This window comes from Canis lupus, chromosome 27 (genome assembly GCF_048164855.1).
Source record: "Canis lupus baileyi chromosome 27, mCanLup2.hap1, whole genome shotgun sequence".
NCBI lineage: Eukaryota > Metazoa > Chordata > Mammalia > Carnivora > Canidae > Canis > Canis lupus.
In genome coordinates this window covers 18,447,964-18,468,021 of record NC_132864.1, presented here as the reverse complement: position 1 = coordinate 18,468,021, position 20,058 = coordinate 18,447,964, and the positions used below count along the sequence as shown (strand labels likewise).

The window sequence follows — 20,058 nt, the reverse complement described above, 5'->3', positions numbered from 1 at the left end:
ACATGATCAATGAGATATTTTATATTCTTTTCTCACCCTTAAGCCTTCATGAGCATGTGTATTTTAAACTAACAGTATAGCTTACCTGGACGCTAAATTTGCATTGAAAATTCTTGATCTTATATTTAGAATTCATACACTTACAGTTAAAAAAGGTAGATTCACCAGCTAAAGTTGTGCCAAACATACTTCAAAGCCTTCTAATAGATAGTCAGTTTTTAATGTGAATTTAATCAACATCAAATAAAACTGAAAATTCAGTTCTGTAGTTGCACTAGCCAGTCGTCAGGTGCCCAATAGTCCCACAGGCTTGTGACTACCATATGGAACAGTACAGATATAGGACATTCTAATTACTGCAAAAGTTCTATTGAACAAAGTATTACTCTCAGTGTTCTAGGAGATCTCTAAAGGTAGAAGACAGGCATGTGTTTTGCCCTCTATCATATCCCTTTGAGCAAGGATTAATACATCAGCAATGTCAGCAAGTGATTGCCTGGGAGTTCTTGGTATTGCCTTGTTTGTTTCTAAACCATCATAAATGGCAATGGATGAATGGAAAATGAATGGATGGCAGTGTTGTCACATGACAGAGGTTGGAGGGTTTAGAGAAAACTTCACTGAAGAAGGTACATTTATGATAGGTCTTGACAGGTGAATAGGAGTCCTCCAGGCAAAGAGTAAGGTAAAAGATAGAGGAAGAGACTGGTGCATAGGTTCCAGGTTATAAATGGATCTAATGTTATGAGTATGATTTTTTGTTCATTTGTTTTGCCCCATCAAGGTGAAACCAAACTTTTTCTATGCTCCTTAGAGCTGTGCATCCTTGGGAAAGACACCTAATCTCTCTTAGTCTTGGTTTCCTCCTCTGTAAAATGGGAGTACTAATTTCAAAAGGTTGTTTTGAGGACTAATGAGATGCAGAGTGTTTCCCACCATGCCTGGTAAATAATAAATAGTCAATATCTGTTAAATGTCAGCCATTCCTATGTCCAGTGTTTGTTAAAAACATTTACCAAAGTAGATTGTGGCCAGACACAGGATGCTAGGTGTCTCTTCCAAAATCTCTTCTCTTTCTCAGGGCCAGCACCTTGACCTTAAGTGGGGTGGTTATATCTCAGCTAAAAGCTACCTCTTACCAAGAGAAGCCACAGGACTAAGCTTAGGTCCATAAAGTTTCAATAGAAATGCTGTGGGTTATTTCCAGGAAATTTTTCTTGGAGGGAAGGGGTTTCTCTTCTGCCTCCCTCTTCCCTGAGCACAGGTGATGTGCTAATATGGGCAGAGGAGGAAATCAGAAGGCACCTGAGTTCTGGATGAGTGAGCAACTCTAAGTGAGAGAAGCCAGAGATCACATTTCTAATCTGCTCTGACCCCAGGACCTGTCTGTCGAGGACCATCTCTTGGGAGTAGCTCTATATGGAGCAAAGTTTGGGGATCATATTTTAGGTGCCCCCAAGGGAACAGTGAGATGGCTAATGGCTAAGCTATAGGTGGACAGACAGGGCCATCTGTAACAGGGGGTGACGTTTCTCAGGCTTTGAGATCTCACGTTGATGGAAGAGTGGGGTTTCGTGAGGTTGGTAGTGTGTGAGGTCAAGGGGACAATTGGTGGCTTGCTGGCTAACAGCACTGGCTTTGCCAGATGCTGTGGGGCTGTGACTTACCCACCATCCCTACAGCTGCATGTTATTGTGATCCTTCTGATTATCAACTGACATTAAAAGCTCAAGAATGCTGCCTTGTCTCTCAAATCTACTGTGGCTTCTCATAAACTATTGTTTGTTGTGGCTGAAATATGTCATGATAGCATCTTTTCAGCTTGTATTTTTGGAGCAGCTGTTTGATGTTTGTAAAAGTGCATTTCCTTGTTTGTTTCTAAACCATCATAAATGGCAATGAAGTCAATAACTTACTCCTTGCAATCCTTCAAAGAAACCCAAATGTGGCCTTGCCCATCCTTTTGTCTACTGAAACTTGATACTTTAAGCCAAATTCCTTGGAATTCTTCACAGAAGGGAAAGTAGCTTTGAGTCCCCAACTAGGTTGTGGTATCCTGCACGAAAGAAACAAAGTCAGCGTCCTTCCAGAGACTCACCATACATCAGCATTATTGTATTCCAGCACAGAAGCCAAGTGATTCTATATTACTATAGTTGTTTCTTTATTTTTGGAGCACTGGCCAGAAACCGAGTCCTTCTCCTGCTCTCTAGGTATGGATTTCACAAGAAATGAAGTGGGTTCATTAGGCTCCGGAAGTGAGCATTCAGGTTACCAGATCTTGTATACACAGGAGGTTAGTAATACATCGGAATTACTTTTGTTGATTATGGATATTACCATGATTTTCCAATAACTAAAAACTGTATTTTCTTCATGCTTAGCATAGCTTTATACTCACTGGAAACTTCGTATGAGCTTGATGCTAAGCCCTTTACTTGGATCATTTCAAACTTCTCCATCATCCTAGGAGGCAGGGATTGTTACTACTGCATCTCACAGAAGAGGAAAATGAGGATCAGAGAAGTCAAGCAACTGTTCAAGGCACACACAGCTGAGAGGAGTGTCAAACCCAAGCCTGCTAGATTCTCAGGGTCACGAGCTGAACACGTTATGCTGTGATTTCTGCATGACATTTAGCTACCAGGCAACCAGGTAATGAATCTCTTCTTCATTAACCACTGTATTGTTGAATACTACCCCATGGGTGAGGCAGTTAGGAAGGTATTTTTTCCACCATGCTTTCAAGCAACATATCCTCAGAATTTGTTTTTCTCATCCTTAAAATGGGGTCCTGATTTCAATGGCTTGTTGTGAGCATTAACAAGGCAATAAAAGCAGAGGATTCAAAGAGATGGGGGTAAGGGCTGAAGCTCAGTTCAGGGGATTTGAAGTGGTGGTTTTTTTCCCTCATCCAAGCTAGTTCTTTCAATTTGCATGTGATTTGAATTCAAGTGGGGGAAAAATACATTTTCAAAATGGAACCCAAGGCTGCTTGACTCAATACTTTTCACATGATTCCAGGCCACCCCAAATGAGATCAGCGGTCCTCAGTAACTCACAATGAATTCTGTTAACTGTGCACATGTCCAAAAAAATAAAAAATACAACTCACAAATTGTGTGAGCCCAGATGCTCCCAGTTCCCAACACCAGTGACACCTATGAGGAAATTCCAAAGAAGGTCTCTAGGCATAGCTGCAGCCTCTCATGTGGGGACTCCTCTTGTGGATAAGGACCGATGCTGAACCATTGCTTATTCTCCAGGAAGCACTTTGGCTTCCCACGTCGTGGGAGATATTGGCCAAGGATTGTTTATGTGTTTTGATTTTTGCACTCTTTCCAAGTTGAGGGCATCTGTGGAGTGTTGTCCTGATTGCAAATATAGACACTGTTTAGTTTGCTGGTGTGTGTTTTGCTCCATCTAGAAGACCCACCAAAGAGAACAAAGGTCATCTAGAGGAAAGAGAAGATTCTCCAACAGAAAATAAAATGGGAAGAAAAAAAATCAGGAATGGGACGCCGGGTGGCTCAGCGGTTGAGCATCTGCCTTTGGCTCAAGGCATGATCCTGGGGTCTGGGATCGAGTCCCACATCGGGCTCCCCACAGGGAGCCTGATTCTCCCTCTGCCTGTGCCTCTGCCTCTCTCTCTCATGAATAAATAAATAAATCCTAAAAAAAAAAAAAAAAAAAAAAAAACCTTTAAAAAAAATCAGGAGCGATGTGACACCTACAGGGATGTGCTCTGCACACCACCAAAGGCCACGTGTACCTCACTGGGTGGCAGGAGCTTGTGGAACAGTGAGAAAGAACACAGAGTAGGGCACCTGGGTAGCTCAGTGGTTGAGAGTCTACCTTTGGCCCAGGAAGTGACCCTGGGGTCCTGGGATAGAGTCCAACATCAGTCTCATCAGTCTCAAAGCACAGGGAACCGGCTTCTCCCTCTGCCTATGTCTCTGCTTCTCTGTGTGTCTCTCATGAATAAATAAATAAAATCTTTTAAAAGAAAAAATGAACACAGAGTAAAATCAGAATGACCTATGCCAAAATCCTGGCTCTGCTCTCATTAGCTAGGTGACCTTGAGCTCACCTTTCTGAGTGTCAGGGGCCTTTTCTGCAAATTTAGGAAGAGGGTGGTAAATAATAGTTATAGCTGATATGTGTTGAATGTTTACCATGTGCCATTAGCTCAATTAATTATCACAAGAAATCTTTGAGCTGTCATCCCCATTTTACAGAAAACCAAGGCTCAGAAGTGAAACCATCTGCCCAAAGTCACAGAGTAAACGGTAGAACCAGGAAAGTATCTCCGTGCCTTCTGGCTCTGGAAAACAGGTTCCTAATTGTGGAGTTAACACAGAGAGTTGGTATGACAATTCAGTGAGAGGATTCAAGACAAGAGCCACCTCCTAACAGAATTAGTCACCAAAGACATGGGTAACAAAACCAAAAATATACAAGTGGAATTACATCAAATTGTAGAGCTTCTACACGGGAAAAGGAACAATCAACAAAACAAAAAGTCAACCTATGGAATAGGGGGAAACATTTGCAAACCATATATCTGATGAAGGACTGATATCCAAAATCTAGGTAAACTTCTAAATAGACATTCTAAAAGAACGTCTACTAAAAGAGACACATAAATGGCCAAGAGATACAGGAAAACATGCTCAACATTACTATTCATTAGGGAAATGCAAATCAAAATCACATGAAGATGCCACCTCACATCTGGTAGAAAGACTATTATCAAAAAACAAATGACAATAATAACAAATGTTGGCCAGGATATAGAAAAAAGTGACTTCTTGTGCTTAGTTAGTGTTAGTTAGTAAATTAGTTCAGCCACTATGGAAAACACTATGGGGGCTCCTCAAATAATTAAAAACAAAAGTGCCATATGGTCCAGTCATTCCACTTCTGGATATACATCCAAAGGAACTGGAATCAGGGTCTCTAAGAGATATCTGCCTTCCCATGTTCTTGACAGCATCACTCACAATAGCCAAGACATGGCAGTAATCTAAATGTCCACGGATGGTTTGATGGATAAAGAAAATGTAGCATATATATATATAATGGAATATCACTCAGCCTTTAAAAAAGAAGAGAATCCTGCCATTTGCAACAACATGGACAAATCTGGAAGACATAATGCTAAGTGAAATAAGCTAGCCACAGAAAAACAAATACAATATGATATGACTTATATGAGGAATCTAAAACAGTCAAAATCAGAACCAGAGAGTAGAATGGTGGTGGTTCCCAAGCACTGGGTAGAGAAAGAAACAGGAAAGTGTTGGTCAAAGGCACAAAGTTTCAGTTCTGCAGGATGAATAAATCTCAGACATCTAAAGCACGGTTCCTATAGTTAACAATTCTGTATTGTATACTTAAAAATTTGCTGAGAGTAGACCTTGTGTTCAATTATTATTCCCCTATCAATAATGAGTGAATGAATGAGGCAGGGAAGGGGGCTTTTATAATGATGGATAGGTTTATGATACAGACATAGGGATGGTTTCACAGGTGTATGCTTATCTCCAATTCCATCAGTTTGTATACACTATGTATGTACAGCTTTTTGTGTATCAATCACTTCAGTAAAGTTGTTTGGAAAAAAAAATATTCCAACTATTTATACCCCAATCAAAAGTACTAGCTCCCAGGCATGACATATTTAATTAAAACAGATTAATGGATATACAGGTAGATTCATTAAAACACACACACACACACACACACATACACACACACACACATACACACACACAAAGGAATGTCCTCTTCCACAGCTCCAGGAAAGAGAAAGGTGAGCAGCAAGGAATTTTCAGATAATGAGAGCTCACCACTACAATGAGGCCATTGATAGGTAGCGTTGAAAGGTCCAAGGAGGGGAGAGATTTGATGGAAATGTGATAGATGTGGGAAAAGACCAATAAAGCCTCTATTCTTTCTGAGACCTTGGCCACCGAGGCATCAGGATGTGACATGGGAACATCAGCTCCCAGTGGGCCATGAGGTCAAGACTGTCAGAAATAACCCATGGCCTATATGAATAGATACATGGAGAACCTGCCATGTTAGACTATGGCAATGAACAACTATAAAGTGTCAAGTAGACATTTGGAGCTGAGCTTTGGAATTGATCTTTCTTTTTTTCTTTTTAAAGATTTTATTTATTTATTTGAGACAGAGGGAGAGAGCAGGGGGGAGGGGCAGACTCCCCACTGAGCAGGAAGCCTGGACATAGGGCTCAATCCCAGGACCCCAGGATCATGACCTGAGCCAAAGTCAGACACTTAATGGACTGAGCCACCCAGGCACCCCTGAAATTGATCCTTTTTATTCCATATTCCCAGAAGACATTTCCTCTTGCAGCCATGTGGGTGCAACTCCATTCATTGAACCACTACCATTTCAGAGTTCTGACTAGGGGCTACGAGGAGCAGGTGTGTGATTGCCACCACCATGGGCCTTGGACTACAAATGAAGACGATGTAGAACCCATTTGGCAGAACTCAAAATAACAGCTAAATGAAGATAAATTATGAAGTATATGAATGACAAAACATTATCTACACATAAACGTTATGAAAAATGAAAAAGCATTTAACCGAAGTTCTGACTATCTAGAACCTTCAATTAACTGGAATTCTTCTCTTCTGAAAAATGGATCTGAAAAATAAATGAAGCTGGATTTCAGAAATTTAGTCCAAAGGGGAGCTCAGAGCATATTTGGCTTAATATCCAATGCCTTCTGCAACACTTGCATGCACATTCCCGAGACTGAGTCCTATGGAGACAGAGGCCACATGTTTCTATCCACTGCTGCATGCTCAATACCTAGCTGAGTGCAGAGTACTTCATAGGAGGATAGTAAATATTACAGAATAAATGCTGACACCCCACTCCCTACTATCTCCCAGGTACTTAATCATCAAAGAAAGATTTCCATATGATCATCATTGGCCAAGGCAAGAAAAGAGATGCAAGTATTTTAGAAAGATTTTCAGAAATGAGGTATGGTAGATTAAAGATGGCCATAAATTCTTGCTACCCCTCCCACTGAAAGAAGGAAAACTAATTCCCTTCCTTGGAATCTGTACTGACTCTAATGAACTTTTTGACCAACGGAATATGGCAAAAAGGACATTCAGAAACTTCTGAGGCTAGGCCGTAGACCACTTGGTTTTGCCTGGGCCTCCTGGAACATTCTTTCTTTGATTTTTTGGATGCCATGGAAAAAGTTCAGTGCTTGAGAAATGCCACTTGTAGGCATCCTGGCAATGGCCCTAGCTGAGCCAATCTTCCAGCCAGGCCCAGGCCTCCAAGGCACCAGAGTAGTGAGTAAAACCATTCTGGACCCCCTAAACCAGATGTCAGGACACTTTCTCTATAAAATGTCAGATAGCAAATATGTGTGGCTTTGCACATCATAGAGTCTCTGTTGCAACTAATCAACACTACTGCTACAGCATGAAACAACCATAGACAGTATGTAAAAGAAAGGGTATGGCTGGGTGCCAATAAAATGTTATTTACAAAAATAGGTGCCAGGTTGGATGTGGCTTGCAGGCCATAGCTTTCTGACCTCTGCTGTAGACCAGCCCAAGTGACTCTGATAATGCCACATGAAACAGAAGAATCTCCTGGCTGAGCCCTGCCCAAATTCCTAACCAGCAAAATTGTTCAAAAAAATAAAACAGACTTTAAATCACTAAGTTTTCGGCACTTTGTTATGTAGCCACAGATAAGTAGAAAAAATAGGAGGGCAAGGAGCAGGAAGGAGTCCAGGATAATTCTCGACTCGGTTTCCACAAGCACTCCAGTTGCTGTGCATGACAACAGAAGAATAGAAAGTAAAGGCCTTATCACCCAGAACTGAACTCTGCTACCCAGAAGAGGAGTAGAGGAGGGGGCCGTGGTTACAGGACATCCTTGAGGCAAGATTCCACAGGGCACTGTTCACTGTATTCCAGTGGAGCCCAACCAGGGGCTTGAACCCACCACAACCATGAGATCAAGACCTGAGCTGAGATCAAGAATAGGACACTTAACCTACTAAGCCACCCAGGTGCCCCTTGAGCAAACTTTGAACCTCTCTTAAGCTTTCATTCCTCCTTTTAATGGAACTTAGTTTCTAGGGTATATATGAGGAGTAAATATGGCCATATAAGTAAAATTTTGGCATATAATAAGTCTTCAATAAACATAGCTTTACTATAGATGTGTCTAAATGCCTGTGTACATGCACACACATGCACACACATACATGCATATTTATCAGTAAAGAGGAAACCTACAGGTGCCATAAAAAGTGAATGACTCATGGAGTCACATGCAGTGGGCGTCCTTTCCAAAACACATTCATAAAAGTCAGCCAGTATGTATGGAGCGTCACTCAAAAGCTGTGAGGCACTTTAACACATTATCTGATGTCAATATGTTTAAGAATCACCTTGGGGTCCTTCCTGAAATGCATATCCCTCCTCTCCTCCCTCACAAGAGATTCCGATTCGGCAGATCTGGGCTGAGGTCCAGGGATCCAAGCAAGCTGTTAACAAGCACCCCGGGCTTTGCTGAACCCAAAAGTCATCTGGTCCCACTTTGAGAAACTGCTTTCTGTAAGCTTCTCATGACACCATGAACCAGCTCAGGGAGGGGAGATGGCTGGCCCAAGGTCGCCCAGCTGGACGACAGCAGAGGCTTGACACAATGTCTGCCCACAAAGCAGGTATGCTGGCTGTTGCTATGCCTTTCTGTGTCCCCAGGCTCCTAGCAGAAGAGTCTGTCATGGAGCAGCTGTTCTGTGACTGTGGCTTGAGAAGAAGTGAACCAATGTGAACAAATGTCCCAGTCAAAAAGGGATTGGGAGTCTTCCAACCCAATCATCCTATTGTACAGATGGACAAACCAAGGTTACCATGGTGGGAAACCATGGCCCCTGCTCACACAGAGAATGAAGTCTGCATCCTTAGCACCCGCCTCCCCACCCCACCCCTTCCCAGACTTTGCTAAGGAAACCTGCCCATTTGGTCTGGTCAGTGGTAAACTGAAGCAGAGAGTGATCAAATCCCAGCTAGTTCCCATTACGCTATAAATCTCGGCATGATGCTCAATGTGGTAGGGAAGCAGAATCACCAAAATCATTGTGAAATCAGTTCGTCCTTGGTCTGGCAAAATTGCTCTCAACCTGTCACCTGCAATTCCATGTTATGGCCCTGAGATCAGTCTAAACAAGCCTTTCTGTAATTAAAAAAAAAAAAAAATATATATATATATATATATATATATATATATATATATATATACACACATGCCATAGCTAATGTCCCCGGCTCCCTTTACTGAAGGGAGCAGCTGCCAGGTGGGATAACAGAATGCCAGACGCGCGAGATGCCTAAGGCCGGCAGCACAATGTGTGATCACAAGGTCCATTCATTTTATTTGGACAACACTTCTTAGCAACAGGGAATTAAAGATTAGAGTCTGCATCCTCTAGACTTTTCTGGACAATGCACAATACAGCCCTTACTACACAAAAGGGTTGTTTCCGAGTCCAGCTACACACACACACACACACACACACACACACACCAGAAGTTTATGTTAGGTGTGGGATTCTTCTATCAAGCATGTCTATTTAAGTCCAGCTACTGTGTAACACTGGAAAGATAGAGAAAAGCACTCAGCCTCCATCTCCTAATCCCTTAAATGGAAAAAAAAAATACTTATCTACTTTACCAGGTTTCAGGAAGAGTCAGGAAATACAAGGATTTTACCAGATTTCGGGCACATAGTAGACACTAAATAAACTAGCTGTTCAGAGTAACAATAGGGACAGAGAGCCTGATTTTGAGGAGCTCAGCATCAGGAATCACACCAGTTGGATTTGTAATCACACCTCTTAGGTTTACTGGCTTGAGAACTTTGGGGAAATGACTTAGCCTCCACGTACCCCAATTTCATCAAATGTAAAATGCAGGGGGCAGTAATAATAGTACCTACCTCCTAGAATGGGGAGGTTGAAAGGAATAATCCATGTAAAGTGCCGGGGCTGGAGTACGTGCTCAATAAATGTTAACATGTGATTCATCGTGTCACTAACCTAGAAACCGAATTTCTGATTTAGTTGCTTTTTGAACAACAAACCTCAGGTCTATAGATTCTCCAGTGGATTTTCCATCTGGCTGGGTTCGAGGCAGCCAACTCAGGTCATTTTGCAAAATCTTAAAAAAAAAAATCTTAGAAAAGAAAAAGAAAATGACTTTTCCAAGGCCAACCAGAGTCACAGACAGGACTCCAACCCAGGCTTCTAATTCTCTACACTCTACCTCGTATTTTTTCCTCAGGCTGGCTTTGTCCTTAGAACAAACGTGAAAAATCTCAGCTCTTTCTGGTCCCAGAAAACCAATGGACACCCTGCAAGAGATCAGCTGGGCCTCCATCCGTCATCACTTCACCATTTTTCCCCTCACGCACTGCCCTGCCCTTTTTCTGGCCCAAGCAGAATTCAGAAAATAGCTAAAACCAAATTGAGAAATAGAAGTGGGGTTTTTTTTCACATTGATAGAAGCAACCATTAAAACTATTAAGCAGACCATTAACACTGCAGTGGCTGGGAGCTTTATTTTAGTTTAGCTTAGTTTTGAATACTGGAATGGCTTTAATATCTCTGATTGCAAATACTGATCTGGGACATACCCTGGTAGTTAACTCTGCGTCTCCTGCTACAGCAGCTCCGGTCAGTGGCTACTAGGATAGTAATGGCTGAGCACCACTCCGTTCTGTCGAAATCTTTAATCTCAAAAAAGCCACAAGACAAGGGTTCTTTTCTCCCTTTTTGCATGAGATGACCCAGGATTTGTGAGCAAATGGGATTAATGTTTCAAAGCTTTAGGAGCTATTTGGATAAGTACGCCTGATAGTCTAGATTCTAGGGGCTCAGGAGACAGAGTTGATGTGTATATACTTTACAGGGTAGACTTGGTTACGGCCTTCATAATGGAGGTCCCAATCACGGCAGGAAATAAGATTGTATACAGAAACGCTGAGATGGGAAGGGTATCTGGTGACAGGCATTTCTCCAAGCAGGGCTGGCAGCCTAGCAGATTGGCTGAGAGGGAGAACAGCTAAAAGTGCAGAGTGAGAGCATGACCTTCCCTGTGTCTGTTGGTTGACCTCCCTTAACACTTTGGTAATGAAGTGACACTACAGATAGTCAGTAGGTGTTTAGTAAAGTTCAACTCCTATCTGTGTCCAGCCAATAGGGACTTTCCAGTTCCTAAGATGGGGGCAGAGGAAAGCTGATGCCGACCTTCCACACAAGTCTGGAGAGGTGGAACAATTCTCACTCAAACACAGAGGCCGTTTCAGAATCTAAAGTGCAGTGGAAGCGGTGTTTGGAGGGAGGGCTGGGTGAGCCAAACCCAAGTTCTCATTCCATTTTGGAGCCAGACTCAGAGAGGGCACCCATGGCACCAGTAGATAAGACTAAAGAAGCCAAAGGAGAAGAGGTAGGCTGGAGTGGGATTCTGATTGGCCAGGCTTGGGTCATGGGACCACTCTGTGCCCCGGGGCGATTTACATACAAAGACTATGGAGTTTCTACATTAGTCACATTCTCAAGAGAAGCGAAACCAATGGAATATATTGATAAAGAGATTAATAATGAGATTTATTATAAGGAATCAGCTCACATAATAGGAAGGTGGACAAATCCCAATAGCTACAGGGTGAGTTGGCAAGCTGGAGAGACCCAGGAGATCTGCCAGTGTAGTTACAGTCTGAGTCCAAAGACCTAAGAATGAGATGGTGTTGTTCTCATTGGAAGATGGGCAAGCTCAACACCCAGCAAGAGCTGATGTTTCAGTTTGAGACCAAAGACAAGAAAAAAGCTAATGTCCCAGTTCAAAGGTATTCAGGCAAGAAGAATTTTCTGGGGGTTGGAGGGAAAAGAGGAATCCACCTGTATGTTTTATCCAGGCCTTCAACTGATTGGAGGAGGACCACCCACATTCAAGAGGGCAATCTGCTTTACTGAGTCTACCCATTTATTTTTTTAAGATTTTATTTATTTATTTATTTGAGAAAGAGACAACATGAGATGGGGCAGGGTGAGAATGAGAAGCAGACTCCCCACTGAGCAGGAAGCCCAATGCAGGGCTTGATCCCAGGACTCCAGGATCACGACCTGAGCTGAAGACAGACACTTAACTGACTGAGCCACCCAGGAACCCCTCAGTCTACCAATTTAGTCTATCAATGAATCTCATCCCAAAACATCCTCACAGCAACATACATGATAAAATATTTGATCAGTTATCTGGGCACACCATGGCCAGTCAAGTCGACATATAAAATGAACCATCACATTTCCTAGAAAGACACTGTATCTGTCAGGATTTGACAAGAGATACACAGCCAGTAAGAGATATATATTCAGGGATTTGTGGCAAGGAATTGGCTTACATGGCTGTGAGTGCTGGCTAGGCAACTCTGAAATCTAGGGGGCAGGCCATCAGGAAGGGTAGACTGGAAATCTTGAGCATTAACTATAGCTGCTGTCTACAGGCAGAGTTTCTTCTCCATCACAATAGTCTCAATTCTGTCCTTAAGACCTTCTGTCTGATTAAATCAGCCTCCCAGATTACCTAAGATAATATCCCTTACTTAAAGTCAACTGATTATGGACTTTAATCACAGCTACAAAATATCTTCATGGCAACCTTCAGATCAGCATTTAATGGAATCCCTGGCCTCTCCAGCCTAGCCAAGCTGACACAGAAAATTGACCACCACCCAGGCTGTATTTTTTAGAAGGACAGAATCCAAGAGTCAAAACATTTGATGCCCAGGGAATAGGAAGGCAGAGAAAGTGGAGAAAGTAAAGAGAGAGAGAGAGAGAGAGAGAGAGAGAGAGAGAGAGAAATGAACTAAAAGCAGCTGTAGAATGGATCCACAGGTAGGTGTCACCTGTCTGCTCATGATAAGGAATCACCTTGTCACCTCTTCAGTGACTATAAAGGGCCATTGTCAGCTTTGTGACTGTTATGGGTGCTACTCAGTAGAACCTGGGACTCCTCCCCTCCGTCCCTGCTGTAATTGCTTCAGTCTACCCCAGAGCTTACCTGAAGCTTCAGTAACAACCCCCTATACCTGGCTTCCTACCCCAACCACTTCGTCTCTCTGTATGAGGCTGTTCTCTGGCTCAGAGTGTGCTCAGCCCAGGAAGGACATACAGGGAGTGCCAGGAAGTGGATTGCCCAGGAGCATCCTTCAGCTATGGATGGGTGGCGGAGCCACTGGATAAATAACTCAGCTTCCTCATCCCCAGTGGAAAAAGCCCAAGACTTCCACAATGCTGTCCAGGAGCTGGAAAGACTGGATCTGTCCCCCTGTCCTGTAGTGTATCCTTCCCTGCCTCCCTCCTTCACTCCCTCCCGACTCCCCTCCTGGGGTCACATCCCAAATAAATCCCATCAACCCCAATCCTTGCCTTGGGATTTACATTTTAGAGAACTCAAAGAAACTACCAAGGCCAGTCATTCAGAAACACAATTTAGACCACTGTATTCCTCTCCGTAAAAACCATCATCATTCTCAGAACAAACAGATTCCCAATGGGAGTTCAGGGTTCCCCCAAGTTCCCCAGGTTCTGGATCCTACTGACTGCTTTAGCTTCATCTCCCACTCTCCTGCACATGTTGCTCTAGAGACAACTTTAAAATACCATGATAGGTCCTGTCTCTCAGCCTTAGACACAACATACCATCTGCTAAGAGCTACCTCCTGACCCCTTCACCCCAACAGCCCCATGTTGATCTAGTGAACTCATCACAGAGGATGAATTCAAAGATTTTCTTACCTTAAAACATCTTGTGAACACCAGCCCCCTCCGTGCCCTGCGAGTAGGGTTAAGTATTTGCTCCTCCACTTTACTCTGCACACACCTTGATTAGAATACCTGCCAACACTCCAGTTTACTAAGTGTTGCCATGTACATCTCTCCCTTCAGACAAGACTCCCAAGAGCAATGATTGTGCCTTAATTCATCCTCGAGTCATAATACAATGACTAGCACATTACAGGCAATCACACAATGCTTGTTGAATGGATTAATAACAGGGTATTCTTACTAGCCCAGTAAGTGGCAACATCTATTTCCACCCCTCTGCCCACAGCTTGCTCCCTAATTAAGAAAAATAAAATTATTCCCAAAGGGCTCTGAATTTGATAGAATGTTGATATATTAAATGTGTGTTTATGAACCCCAACCATTGGCTATGATGGTCCAGGAGAAAACGGACCATGAACAATGCTTTGTAAATTGCTAAGTACCAAGAATATACTCAGAGTTGCTTTTGTTATAAATAATATCAACTATTGACAAACAGGAAAAATGAGAGGCTGTGTGCCTTGTCCAAGGCCATTTGGGAAGTATATAGTAAAGTCTGGATTCGAATGAAATCTCTGACTCTCTCCATGTTTTCTACATGTAAATGGGCATCGTCTTAGGGCACGAGAGCCTTGGAAACATGGCCGCAGATGTAGGAGTAGTAGACAAATCAAGGCTTCCCCAGAATTTGCTGATAGTTTAGAATTTAGTAAACCGTGGGAGCAACTACAGTTTGAATGCCCTAGATCTGACCATTGCATGCATTATCTGTAAGCTTTATGACAATATTTTTTTTATAAATACTTCAACTCCAGTTTACAGATAAGCAATGGAAAGTCATAGGATTTAAGTCCCTCCTCTGTGAGGGGGTGGAGCTCACACAGAGTTCTTTACAAACTATAAATCTCCAGACCCCATCCCCTGAAAGTGTGCTGCGGGCACTTCTTCCCCAAAGAAACAAACAGATCAATAAAAGTGAAGCAGAGAGGGCTATTTTGTCCAATGTGAAGCATCGCAGAGAAGTCCACAGGATTCCTGTAAACCTGCATCCACTCTCCCAATGCTGACAAAGTTGCAATCGAGAAAGCAGAAAACTGTGACCTCGATTCCATGTGGCCCATAGACAGCCGAGAGGGAGAGTCACAGGAGAAAAAATAAAGTCTGAGCCTACTTTAAGGTAAGGGTTTCAAAACTAGCTCTCTTGAGCTGGTGAAAGAAGTAATAGCAGCGCTTCACAAATGGCTACTTGACCGCTGTGAATTACGATAAATGTCTACATTCATAGACATGGAAAGATGTCCAGGGCATGGTGAAAAAAAAAAAAGCAGGTCCTGAAATACAGTGAAAGTTTGATCCTGTTTGCGTGTACAGTATGAACACACCACTATGCTTTTTATAGTATAGTGGTTTGCACTACAGGACAGCACAGTGCATATATAGCCATATACGTATAGGTGTAGGCATATGCAGTGTATATGCACACTATGAATCTACTATGATGCAGGTAGCGGTATACAGTATAGTATTTATTATGCACATATAGAAAGTATGAATATATTATGTGAGTACAGTACGATCCTATTTGTATATGTCACCGGAATATACATAAATAATATAGACGGATGTTCACCAAAATATTAACAAGGATGGTGGATTTTTGTCTCCCTTCCTTCCTTCCTTCCACAAATATTTATTGAGTTCCTACTTTGTACCAGACATCATCTTTCGTCCTTAAACCTGTTTTTAATTGCTTGAGAATTCTGAAAGCATGTATTTGTTGGAAGCTTGATTAACAGATCATTTGAAAATCAAATGGCCTCCTGTCAATATCCCCAGTCTCCAACCAATGGAGACGTTGGTGACATTTCTAGGCGACTCGGGAGAAGAAAGGCAAGGAGACGTAGAGACAGAGCACAGCCAAAGATAGAATCCCCTGCCCCCCACTCCCACCCCTCCACACACTAGGTTCTGTTTTTCTGTTGTTATTTTTTGGGTGGTTTTTTTTTTTTTTTTTTTTTTTTTTTTGGTCGGGGGTCACCATCTGTAGATTTGTTCTGCACAAAAATAAAGCCATCCATCTCCCTTATGGTGGTGTCATGTAAGCTCAGGAAAAACCACAGTGCTCAAGGGGGGCCCCGGGTGGGAAAAACACTTATCTGCCTCACCGGGTTCAGAGCTCCCCTGAAGGCATCCTTCCCTAGACTCAGGGGGTGGGTTTTGTTTATCCCCCTGGCACACAATGAAATGTCGGGAACACATGCTCAGGGTGAGGTGGGGCCCGATGAAGGTTAAAAATGGAACTGCGGCTTTGATCCCCAGCCAACACCAATGACGCTTGGGGTTGGGGCCAGAGTGAGACGTCATGCTCCCTCGCTGTCTCCACAGAAGGTGCAGACAGTCCCCTCCTGACTCCAAGAGCAGACAGGGCCTCAGACTGGAAAATGGACGAAAGACCCCAGGCAAGGAGTGAGGCGTGAGCAGGGAGGAGAAGCAGGCCTCCTATGGGCAGGCCAGGGGACTTTCTCTGCTTTTAATGGGGAGCTTCCATCAGGCCATCCATTATCTGATGGTGCCAGGACTTGAAAAATAACCCTTCCCAGTTCACTGGAAAGAGGATAAGGGTTAGCAGGCCTAGGCATCTAGTCTCCCTTCTGATTAATCTGTAGCTGCCAGTTTGTAATCATTTCCCTAGACTCTTTCCTGGTGGTGCTGAGAACTTCTGTTCATCCATGCATTCTTCACCCACTCAACAAATGTGTGCTGAGAGTCTGGTCTGTTCTCAAAGTGGGCTGGGTGCTGGAGATCCAACAGTGAAGAACACCCAGGCTTGAGCTCTGGTGGGAAAGACAGGCACGGAAAATTCAGTTACAACAGGAGAGGGTTAAGTGTTGTGAGGTGGGTGAGTATAGGGTACAGCAGACCACAATGAAGGAGGTCGCCAGGGCTTGGTGGGAAAGGGCAGGAGAGGAACTCTAGAGAAAGATGGTGGTATCTAAACCGAGGCCTGGGGAATAAAAGGAAGAGCTCACTGGATAAGCAAAGTAAGGGAAGGGTGGCCCAGGTGGAGGGAAAAGCATGTGCAAAAGTTCTAAAGAAAGACAAACTGTACACTGGAGGAAACAAAAGGTGGAAACACCGGTGTGACATGAGAAAAACAATTTTCTCTCCAAAGTGCAGAGTGTTTGCAATGAAATGAACTGGCCACCCCCATTATTGGCTACCTTTACTATCAAGCTGGCCAATTGCTTCCCGTGGGGTTGGTTGAAGAAATCATTGTTCCAATCGGAGTCAACACTTCTCCCAAGCATGCACTCTGAGCCTATAACTCTTAAGCACATGATCTCATTGCATCCTCATTAAAAAATTGAATAACCTGAAAGTCAAAGAGGTTCCTTAAGCCTATCAAGTCCATAGAGCAAGTAAGTATACATGGCAGGAGGGGGCAGGGTTTGAACCTGGAGCTTTGACTACCACTTATAGCACTCATTCCATCTTAGTAGAGATGGATTCCCTTATTAAGGTCTAGTTGTGAGTACTTCCTAGGTCAGAGAAGAAGACTTCCTCATCCTTCCACCTAAGCATCCATCCAAGCAGTCAACCATTGTGCATTCCTCGGGTGTCTACTCTGGCAGGTTCTTTACATTATCCTGTCTTGCAAACTGCCCCCATAATATTTTCACATGTGGACTGTAGGAGACTGTCTTAGTCTTCCAAAACATGATGGTACCTCAGAGATAGAACCATTTATGGGTTTTCTCTGCAGCTCTGCATAAGGTCATATTTCTAAGTTCACCCAGTTGCTTTAGCTAGAATTGTACATCAAAAACCATTAGAATATATCTTAACGTCATACAATACTTAAAGGTCTAAGGCATCAACAGGAAATCTCAGGAGTAGAAATGAACTTCAAGATTACTCAGTTCAACCTTCTGGTTTCACAAATTATAAAAATAAGGTATAAAAAGAAGCCAGCTTTCCCAAAAGCACATGAATATTTGATACAAATATTTGCTTACACGATACTTGGGATAAATTTTATCATAGCTTACTAATTCCTGGGAATTCTTTTTCCTTTGTGTGGCTATTCAAATTCTTATTTTAGAGAATGAGGAACTAAGGTAAGTCCCTTTATTTTTCCTTTTTGATAACAATATAATGAGTCTGCATCCTTTCTCATTGTAAGTCCTTAGAGATGTGAGAGGATTGCACAGTTTCTAAAAGCTCTTAAACTCCTACCAAAAAAAAGGGTATCTCATATGCTATATTAGATATACCATTATATTGATATGGTATATAGATATACCATATAATACCATTATATTACCATTTTGTGAAGGTCTGAGATACTGAGTTGAAGAAAGGACACATGCCTCCCTCTGTCACTAATACATATAAAATGAAGGATAGATCTAGACTCAACAACATATCATGATGGAAAGCAGACTTCAAAGAAAATTTATTATCAAAGATTTGATTTGAGTGTGAAAATATGGTGGATGATCCAGAACTAGCAGGGTTTATCATCCTCATGGTCATGGAATCTTCTGGGTTAGAGAAAATTAAGTCTTCACATAGTACCATTTAAGCTAGCAGAATGGAGAAAGAGGACGTGGTACAGGGGAATGCAAAGGTCACTTCATATGGGACATTCCATTCATCCTCAAACTTAATACCTCCTCTTATAAGTTCTCTTCCCACTCTATGCCTTTCTTCATTAGACTCATATTTATGAAATAGTCTGGGTGTCTGTCCTCCCCATTGGTTGATCAACTCCCTGAGAAGCCACACCTGTCTGGTTTGCTGTCATTCATCTACTGCCTGTCACAATGTCTAATTTGTTGTAGGTGTTCAATAAATACTTGTAGTGTGATATACCACATACTGATTACGATTACTCATAAGAGCATCACCAAGGAGGATTCTAGAATTTTCTTCTCCATAATTTTAATACCAATCTTTTGTTAATCATTAATTTTTTTAAAAACTTGATCATGTTCTTCATAATTAATATTGTTTGCTTGCTCTAAATAAAACTAGTTCTCATTTATCTGGGGGCTGATGGAAGGTAAGCAGATAAATAAGGCCAGGCACAATTTCTTCACACCCTAAAATTCTGGTACAGGTGAAAGAGAAACAATGTCTCCTCATTCAGTCTGTGAAATTGGCTGGGTAGTCATAAATCTCTCTGTTGTGTGAAGCCCATTTTCTCAGAAGCTACAGGCAGAAAAATGAAATCATGGAAGCTTCTAGAAACAGGTATCCTAAAACCTCAAATCTCTAAGACTAAGTGTTCACAAAAGACATCTGGAAAAAAAGTCTAAAAAAAAAAAAAGAAAGAAAGAAAGAAAGAAAGAAACACGGCCACACCCTGTCAGACAAGAGACAGGTTTTGAACAAACAGGGTCAGGAACTCCGACGGAGTTGCCATCCAAAGAGTGACGGAACACGACTTTCTTTGTCTCCCAGTGACAGGTGATACCATCCCACAGGCGCCTTCCCAGCAAGGGGCACAAGCATCAGAGTCATCCCTCTGTGGCTAAGCCACCGTCAGCCTTTTAAAGAAGACACAACTTTAACACCCAAGGAATTTGGCTTTAGGGAGAAATCACATCTCCTTTCTGTTGTGGGAGCTGGGTGGCACGGCACCATGCCAAGGGTGACATGTGAGAAAAAGGAAAATGGGAGGAAAATACTGGAGGGATTACCAAAGAGAAGGATTCCCAGCCAAATTAGGGAGACAGGGCATCATTGGTCTTTTGGATGTTCCCTGGCTGAGTAAATTTGGGCTTTGTACATTCTGGAGCTCTCTGTCAGTTGAGGTGTTTTGTTGGTCTGCACAGACAAAATAAAGCAAACAAAGCAAACAAGCCTGTTTTGGGGGGGCCGGAGGGGGGCAGCCTACTGCATTCACTTAACCAATCTGCTCCCCAAGCGGAGCCGCACCCTGAAAATCCATCCTGGGTTTTCATGAGCCACCACCTTTGTTTGTTTTTTTTCACGTTCCTTCCTGGGAAGACTGAATTCTCTGGTTGCCCCACAGAGCATGGCATCCACTCCCTAACACTTTCTGGTCATGCTGCATGTTAGGCAAGAACATCATCATCTCCTAGTTTGTTTTATTTTATTTATTTATTTATTTATTTATTTATTTATTT

The 20,058-nt window shown here is 42.6% G+C and overlaps 2 long non-coding RNA genes across 6 annotated transcripts in view; both read right to left on the bottom strand.

Moving 5' to 3' along the window:
• The window catches only part of LOC140619354 (uncharacterized), a 383,332-nt gene that overhangs the window by 185,496 nt on the left and 177,778 nt on the right, over window positions 1-20,058 (bottom strand). The gene's annotated exons all lie outside the window — the stretch shown is intronic.
• LOC140619352 (uncharacterized) overlaps window positions 1-20,058 on the bottom strand; it is a 131,912-nt gene that overhangs the window by 9,549 nt on the left and 102,305 nt on the right. For 4 of the 5 annotated variants that reach the window (XR_012019230.1, XR_012019232.1, XR_012019228.1 and 1 more), the window contains exon 5: window positions 1,917-2,056. The exons of the other annotated variant lie outside the window; for it this stretch is intronic. This is a non-coding gene — a long non-coding RNA (uncharacterized lncRNA). The remainder of the gene's footprint in view (window positions 1-1,916; window positions 2,057-20,058) is intronic. 5 annotated transcript variants of the gene reach the window in all.